Here is a 9,016-nt window from a genome sequence, read left to right as displayed (position 1 = left end):
GAGAGGTCCCTAACAGCAGCCTTTCCCATCACGATACGCTTTTTGATTTCCTGACTGCTGGTGCCAAGAGTGTTGACTGTAGAGCCGAGCAAACTGAAGCAGTATGAAATAACAACAAAAATAATGAGAGAGAGAGAGAGAGAGAGAGAGAGAGAGAGAGAATGTGTGAGAGAGAGACATATAGACATAAGCAAAGAAACATTATGTGAGCAAAACAAAGAATTACTGGATAATTTAAAATCATGAAAGTTTTGTGTCAGGGTTATAACCTTTCTCCATACCTATTCAATTTGCGTGCTGAGCAAATAATTAGAAAAGCTGGACTATTTGAAGAATGATGTGGCGTCAGGATTAGGTGAAGACTCCTCAACAGTGTACATAATACAGATGACACATGCTTGCTTGAAGAAAGTAATCTTGACTTGAATTAATTACTGCAAAATATCAAAGACTACAACTTTTAATATGGATTACATTTCAACATAAAGAAAACAAAAATCCTAACCACTGGACCAAATAGACATTATTGAGAAAGATGGAAAAAAGATTAAATTTGCTGATGATTTTGTTTTTCTAGGATTCACAATCAACACTCAAGGCAGCAGCTGTGAAGAATTAAATAGAAGTGTTCGAACAGGAAAAATGTACTGTCTAATATAAAGTGCTAAAGAGCAAGGATGTTTATTTAAAGACTAAGATGTACCTGATCGAAGCCATGTTGTTATTTGTGTGCCATCAAGTCAGAACCAATTTCACATGAACAGATTGCCCATCTTTCTCCTGTGGAGCTGCTGGTGGATTTGAACTATGTGCCTCTGAGATTGCAGGACAGCTTCTTACCACTAGGTCACCAGAGCTCCCTGATCTAAGTCCTCATATTATTCAATCATTTCCTATCTATTTGAAAGTTGGACAATGGAGAAAGAAGACCTGAAACAAATGAAGGAGTGAATAATTTAAAAGCGATGTATGATAGGGTCTTATGGTTATCACAAGAGTCCACAATTAAGGTTGCATAGTGGAATGTACTTAGGGCGGTGGGAGGGGGGCTGCAGGGTGGGGGGATTGTGTACCAGGGAGGGAGTGTTTCTTTTACTTTTGAAAGAGAGGAGCCAACTGGGGTGGGGGGGAGGGCTGGGTGGGGAGAGAAGTGCAGCAATGAATGAATGAAAATCCAAAATCTCTGTAAATGATCATTAAAATTATTTAAAAAAATAAAGCTTAAAAAAATATAAACTACATTAATTTTAAAGTAAAAAAATAAGAGATAAATTTGAAAATATTCTGGGCTCTGAATACTGTTTTAAAAATTTAAAGTGGATAGAAAATGCTTTAAGGAGAAAGGAAATAAAATTCTTAAACCTGTTTGTTGTTGTTGTTGTTGTTGTGTGCTGTTGAGTCGCCTGCGACTCATAGTGACCCTATGTACAACAGCCCTAAACTCCGCTCTGTCCTGTGCCAATCACACCGTCTCTGACACTCCCAACCCAATTATCCCAGTCACTGAATCAATCCACCTCATACAGGGACTTCCTTTCCTGCGCTGTCCCTCCACACTCCCAAGCATGATGTCCCTCTCCAAGGACTGGTCTCTCCTCACAACCTGTCCAAAGTATGTTAGACAGAGCCTCAGAATCCTTGCCTCCAAGGAGCCACCCAGTTTAACCCTTTCCAGGACAAATCTGTTTGTTTTCCTAGCAGTCCATGGTATTCTCAATACTCTTCTCCAGCACCACAGCCTGTTTAGTAAAAGAAAATTTTAAAAAATTATGGTATTGGAGAAGCTTACTGAATAGTCCATGGACCTCCAAAAGAACAAACCTGTTTTGGAGGAAGTACAAGCGGGGTGCTCCTAGAAGGCAAGGATGGTGAAACTTGGTCCCTCAGTCTTTTGGCAGGTTGTCAGGAGGGCAACATTGGAAAAAGTCATCATTTTGGGAAAGACAGAGTCAGTGAAAGAGAAGACAGTCAACAAGACGGACTGACATAGTGACTGCAATTGTGGGCTTGATTGTGATCAGGATTATACTACAGAATAGGGCAAGGCTTCCAGCTGTTGTGTGTAGGGTCACTGTGAATCTTAGTGGACTCAATGGCACGTAAATACAGTATATGTGTGTGTGTGTGTGTGTGTGTGTGTGTGTGTGTGCATGTGTGTGTGTATGTTGTGTACCAAAGAGTTGGAACTGCCCCATGGCTGATTATCTAGACATTTTCAGAGGCAGTTTAATCAGTTAACTTCATGGAATCATGTAAAAACCGACCCACAGCTGACCCTCCAGTGAGTTTTCAGAAGCACAGGACATTTCCCCTCTTCCTCCCACAGAGCAGTGAATTCAAACTGTGTCCCTTTACATTGGCAGCGCAATTGCTGACCAGTTAGCCCCCAGAGCTCGCTTTAAGATATTCAGCTACACGTAAACTGGAATGGATTTGGAGTTTTCTAAAAGTGGGGTTTTTTTTAATGTGTATGGTTCGTTTTTTATTTAAAAAATTATATTCGACATTCTGAGGGGGATAGCTGTTTATATACTCTGTTAATTCTTACCTTCATTTCTCACAAAGGAGACTAAGACATATTAATATTAATAAAATTCATTCTGCTTTTGACATGGTAGAAAGTGAAGAGAATGAATAAAAGAGGGGAAGAGTCAGATACTCCAGTTTGAAATTGAATAAGAAAATTAATGAGAGACAAAATAGAGGGAAAGAAAAACAATCTTCAAATCAGAAAAAGCTAAGGAGAAGTGACAATGTTCTTACTGATGAATTCATTCCTCAGCATGAATATACGTCCCAACTCTCAAGTTTTCTGGGGTCATAGCTGAAATTTTCAAATCAGGATTAGTTTAAATCTCTGAATCTCTGACTCATGACCTCCTAAACAGAATATAAAATTTGCTCTTAGATGAAGAGAGAGGAGTTAATCTAGTGGAATGCTTTAAGTAGCTCCCAAGAAGCAACATTTTTATCCCTTCTACTTATGTAGGACAAAGGGCTAAATTTAGCTCTAATAGATATCCAGATTGTCCAATAAATGTCACTGTAACTTCTTTGAAATGAAGTAACCTTAAGCCCAGTTGGAAAGACCAAAGAGCCAAATGTGATCACCATTATTATCAATGATTAATTTCATTTACACTACCAATTTAGATTATTTCAACAAGGCAGTGTCATATAACTATTTAGCATTTGTATTAAATATAGACATATTTTCATGTAAGAGAGCACAGTTTTTCTTAATAATTTTTTAAAAAATCTGTGTAAATATTTTGATGCCTGACAAGGTGTTGGCACAGAGAAATCCACTTGATAAAGTAAACTCATGAATGGAGACATAATCCTAGTTCAAAGAAATGTGTGGAGGCAATAATTAGTCATAAATGTAGATTAAGCTTTGTGTTTTTTAATATTCCAGAAATTCTGATGCCAAACATACTTCTCTCCGAAGAGTATTGCTCCATATTTTGTGTATCCAAAAGAACTAAAGATAATGACTCTATGATCAAAATAATACAGAAAATCAAGTTTGAGAGATATATTTTTCTCTTCCTTTCTGTATTCACATATTTTTTTCTTCTACCACAATAAAATTCTTCCATGGGTTTTGGTATTTGAGGAACTTACCCTCAACCAAGGGCTAATGATAATTTAGTCTCTTTATGGTATCTACATTTTAAATAACAAATTAGCAAATATAAATTGCTCCACTGTACACTGTGGGGTAATGGAGCACATAACTAGATCCTATTCTAAATACACTGTCTTTGTCAAATTTAGAAAAGATGACATATAGAGTGATTAGAATGGAATCTATTTAGATGATATTGACAGAATCACTGTCTTACAGCCTTAATCCTGCCAAATTATTTCGTAATATGTTGTTGTTACGTGCTCTCAGTTGCTTGCGACTCAACTCATAGTGACCCTGTGTACAACAGCTCAAACCCTTCTCTACCTTAAGCTAACCTCCTTGTCTCAGTTACACCTACCCGCATTACCCCAGTTGCGGAGTCAATCCACCTCATCTAGTGTCTTCCTTTCTCTACCCTTCCAAGAATGATGTACTTCTCCAAGGACTGTTTCCTCTTTGCAACATGCCCAAAGTATGGAAGATGGAGCTTCAAAATCCTTGCATACTGGAGCAACCTGGTTTCACCTTCTCCAGGATAAACCTGTTCGTTCTTCTAGCAGTCCATGGTATATCCAATACTCTTCTCCAGCACCACAAAGGCATCAGTTCTTCTTCTATCATATTCTCTGATGCATATCAAGTAATTATGAAGACCATGGCCTGGATCAAGTACACCTTAGTTTATAGACTGACATCTCCTAGCTACTGGTACCAAGAGTGTTGCTTGTGAAGCCAAGCAAGCTGAAGCTGTTAACAATCTCAATCTCTTCACCTTCTATCAAGATGCTGCCATTTGGTCCCAGTGGTGAGAATCTCTTTTTTTTTTTTTAATGTTGAGTTTCAATTCATATTGAAGGCTGCAGTCCTTGACCTTCTGCAGCAAATGTCTCGAGTCTTCCTGTTTCAGCAAATAAGGTTGTATCTTCTACATACATAATGCAGGTTGTTAATGAGTCTTCCTCCAATTCTGAAGTCATATTCCTCCTCACAGAGCCCAGCCTCCTGGATGATCTGTTGTTCTGCATATAGAGAAGTTATGGAAGCAGGATTCATACATGGCGTATACCTTTCCTGACATTAAATATATACTTTTAGTGAGAATGAGATAAGAAGCTGCGCTTCAATCGCAAGATTCAAATCCACCAGCTACTCCATAGAAGGATAGACAATCTTCTCCCATGAGAATTGATGCCTCTGAAAACCTGCTGAAGGGTCACCTATGGCTTGGTTCTAACTCAATGGCACACAACAGCAGCAGTTAGAATGATAAAATTTGGATGCAGATTTTCAAAAATCTCATTGCCATCAAGTCAGAGCCAACCCGTAACTGACACTGCAGGGGGCTTTAGAGGCAGTAGATTGCATGGGAATAAACCTCTCATCTCTCTTCTATGGTGGAACCAGAGGATTTGAACCACCTGCTTTTTCGGTTAATATCACAAGTCCTTAACCATTAGACCACCAAAACTACTTGGGTTCAAATCTTGATGCTATTTCTGATCATAGTCATCTTCATTAAACCAGCTTTCTCATCTTGGCCACTTTCTTAAACAACTGGTGCTTCAGTTTCCAAATAATCAACATAAAAGCTATTATAATAAATACCTTCTTCAGAATTATTGTGCTAAATTAGTAACACACATACAAATATACAACTAATTTATTGTTGCTGTTAAGTGCTGTCGACTTGTAGACTACTCATAGGGACCCTATGAACAAAGACCTGAACACAAAAGACCTGTACAACTTTCATTGTTCCTCCAAGTTTATAGGGTTTCTGGAGGCAAGCTATTTCAGAAGTGGATGCCATTCCTGCTTCCTAGCCTGTTTTAATCAAGGAGCTCCACCAAACACAGTCCACCAGGGTAATCATTATCACATTTGACACATTAGTGTCACAGATACAACTAATAGTTTTACATATACTAATCCTTTAATAGGATAGATTGACATAATGACTAGAACAGCAGACCTCAGGATATCGAAGATCATGAAGACAGCACAGGTTCAAATTGTTGTTCATAAAATTGCTATGAGTTGTAGTCAACTCAATAGCACCTCATAACAAAAAGAAAAAAATATATTCTACTAATAAAGGGAGTCTGGTAGCTTAGTGTTAAGGAATTGCACTGCCAACTCTAAGGCAAGCAGTTTAAATCCACCAACTGCTAAGGGATAGAAAGATGGACTCTTTTCATGTGTTTGTTTGGTTTTTTGGATTTATTTTTGTGTGTGTGGGAGAAAGATGAGCAATCTCCTCTTGATGCCTCTGAAAACCCACTGGAGGGTCAGCTACGAGTTAGTTCTGACTCAACCACACTCAATAGCAAAAACAACTGTTGTTTGTTGTTGTTGTTGTTGTTATGTACTACTTACTGGGTCACCTGTGACTCATAGCAACCCTATGAACAATAGCTCTGAACCCTGTTCTATTCTGAGCCAATCTTACCACCTCCGACACCCCTGCCCTCAAGCAAAGGGTTAACTTTTCCAGGTGGTTTTTCTATCCCTTAATATGCTAAAAATTCAACCCTGTTAAAAGCTCGGGTAGTTGATCAAAATATGAATATTATGCCTAATTAGGAATACTCCCTCTACTAGATATTATAAAACTGAGGGCATGTAAGTTTGCCCTGAGGTAAGAGTTGATTGGACATGCTAAATGAGAACCATTAGAATTGCTTGAGCCCATTCAGGTGTTTAATCTGAAGCAATATAGGATACCTGATAGATGGAAGGAAATTAGTGCTTTGATTAAAGACATTCTAAAGGCTGAAGTAAGGTATGGCCTAAATTGCAAAGCTTAGTTCTGCTGGAAGTGAAGTCTATTCTCCAGCAGTTAGATAAAAGTAGACGGCATTTGGGACTCTGTGCGGGCTTACACTCTCTGTGTGTTTGAGATAGCTTCCTGACCTGCACCAGTTGTGTCAGCCCTGCCTGATATAGCCAAAAGCTGGTTGAGCTTCTTGGAGACCTTCCAGCAAATTGCTGAGCCCAAAACCTCAAATGGGAAGTGTGGGGTCAGGAGGAGGAGGAACAGTATATTGTAAAAATCATGGAGTGATTTAACAGAATGAATTTTTGAGAACTTTTTGGCCTTCGTCGTATTGGGGTTAATGTGTTACTGATTTTTGTGTTAAGAATTTTAAGCTTTTTTTGGTGGTTGACTTGGAACTGATTTTGGTGTTGATGAAAACTAGAAGTCTTTCTGTGGTTAATTTGGTATTGAATCTAACTAAAACACACACTTAATACTTTCTCCTTTTCACTGGATTTCAAATGTCCTTGGAGAAGGACATCCTGATTGGAAAAGTGGAAGGTCAAGTGAGGAAGACCTTCAACAAGATAGATTGATATGGTGACTGTAACACTGGCTTCAAATATAGCAAAGATTGTGAGGATGGGGCAACATAGGACAAGGTTCAGATCCGTTGTTCATAAGATGATTAAGTCACAGTTCATTTGAGGGCACATGACAGTAACAGCAAAGGAAAGAACAGAATTGCATGACAATAGGCATTAGACTCCTAGATATAGTAAAATAAGCCTCTGAGCCTAAACATCAAAGTAGTAAAAATAATTTAGGTTAACATACTGGTGGACACGTTCTTTCTCATGAATGACGTGATATGGACTCAATGGGTCTGAGCAGCTCAGGCTGCAGGAATCCTCGTGGGTCGGGGGGTGGAGGAGGAAGCTAATATGAAGCTTTTATTCTGAAGGGAGAAAGAAGTCTTAGCTGCTAATAGGACAGTATATGGCCATTTGAGATTGGATTCTCGGCTTTCCTACCAGTCCACGTTCTTGTCTACGATATTGCCATTCCTGTGATGTCTCCACCCTCTTGATCTGTTAGAATTGTATGTGTCCTTCTAATCCGTATCATTTAGGAACATAAGCTGCTTTTTCTATCACTTCCTACAAACAATGGAACAAAGCTAACAAAAATGATTGAGAAAAAAAATATGCATTTGCATAGTTAAAATATCCAGGTAAGTCTAGGATTGGTGGTTTATGTTCAAGCTTGGATAAACTCAGTAGTTAAATAACACAACCAATATTAGTTATAAGCCTAGATTCTACTAGAGCCAAGAGTCTGTAGTCAAGTAATAGAAAGTCACCAGTTCTACAATTTCTTTGCATTGTCATTGAGTCAGAACTGACTCTTAGCTGACCTTTGAGTGGGTTTTCAGAGGCTATAAATTATATGAAAGGGAATTGCCCATCCTTTTGTGATAAAGATGGACTCAAACTGCTTGCTTGTGGGTGGGCAGCATGACTCCTTACCCACTATGTCAACAAAGTTCCCCTCTTCTATCATAGGCCTCTGAACAAGAAAAGTAAGTTTATTTATGCGTCAAAGCCAAAACTGGCCTTCTCCATCTGATTGGCTTGTCTTGGGCTATGTGCATTGACTCTGTACATTGACTTTGGCTATCTCAGCTTTGATGATTATATACCGTCAGGTGGACCAGCAGATAGATCCTAAGGGTCAGATTGGAGAAAAGAAAATTCTTCAGTGAAAATAGGATTTTGTGTTACCATAATGGATAGGTGGTTTCTGGAACAGAAACAACTACCACCTCAGACATATTCACTAATGAGGCATTATTCAGATTCTATTTCCTTTAGGAAACATATTCCTGACATCTGAGCTAGAACTAATCTTCAAACCGTGCTAAGCTTTGTTGTCTGTCTTGTCCTGTTGACTTTTGCCAGCACCTTCTATCTCCTATTACAATCCTTGACAAAACAAACTGTGCTTTATTTGTACTTGAGTTGAACGTAGAGTTCGGGACAACATCTTGCAAAGTATGCCATTAATATGCTTCTGTAAGAAGATAAATTTTGGATTTGAAGAATACACTAATATAAGTTTTAGAAAAAAATTATTATATACATGTGCATGATTAAAAAACCATGGAAATCAGTAATGAAGTTTTGTGGGATTTCTCACCCAGTAAATATTTACTGTTTGTAATGAAGGTTTCACCAAATCCATAATCATTGTGGAGTTACCTGACTTTCCCATGTGGATGGGTAAAGATATGCAAATAAGGTATGTCTGCTTATCCACAAGGCAATTGGCTAGTCTCACCAATGAACAAGGGGATTGGCTAGTCTTGTCAATATATTGAGCAGATCCAACAGTAGAATTAGAAGAAACTTCATTGCTTAGCAAAGTTGAGGAAGAAAGAGAATGCATCCTGTCCTTCAGAATCAGAGCAACAAACAGCTATAGAAGCCACAGTGGAGAACTAGAGACCTGCCATGAGAAGAGAGGACCTTGGGACTGCTCCCCACCCCCAAACAGAACCAGAGCTAAGCTAAGAGTCTTTGCCCGAGTGTGTTGGACAACATGGGGATGCTGAGAGCCAATAC

The sequence above is a fragment of the Elephantulus edwardii genome, unplaced genomic scaffold (genome assembly GCF_000299155.1).
Source record: "Elephantulus edwardii isolate Elephantulus edwardi_28Jun2011 unplaced genomic scaffold, EleEdw1.0 scaffold00006, whole genome shotgun sequence".
Lineage (NCBI taxonomy): Eukaryota > Metazoa > Chordata > Mammalia > Macroscelidea > Macroscelididae > Elephantulus > Elephantulus edwardii.
Note: the sequence above shows the minus strand (reverse complement) of the source record.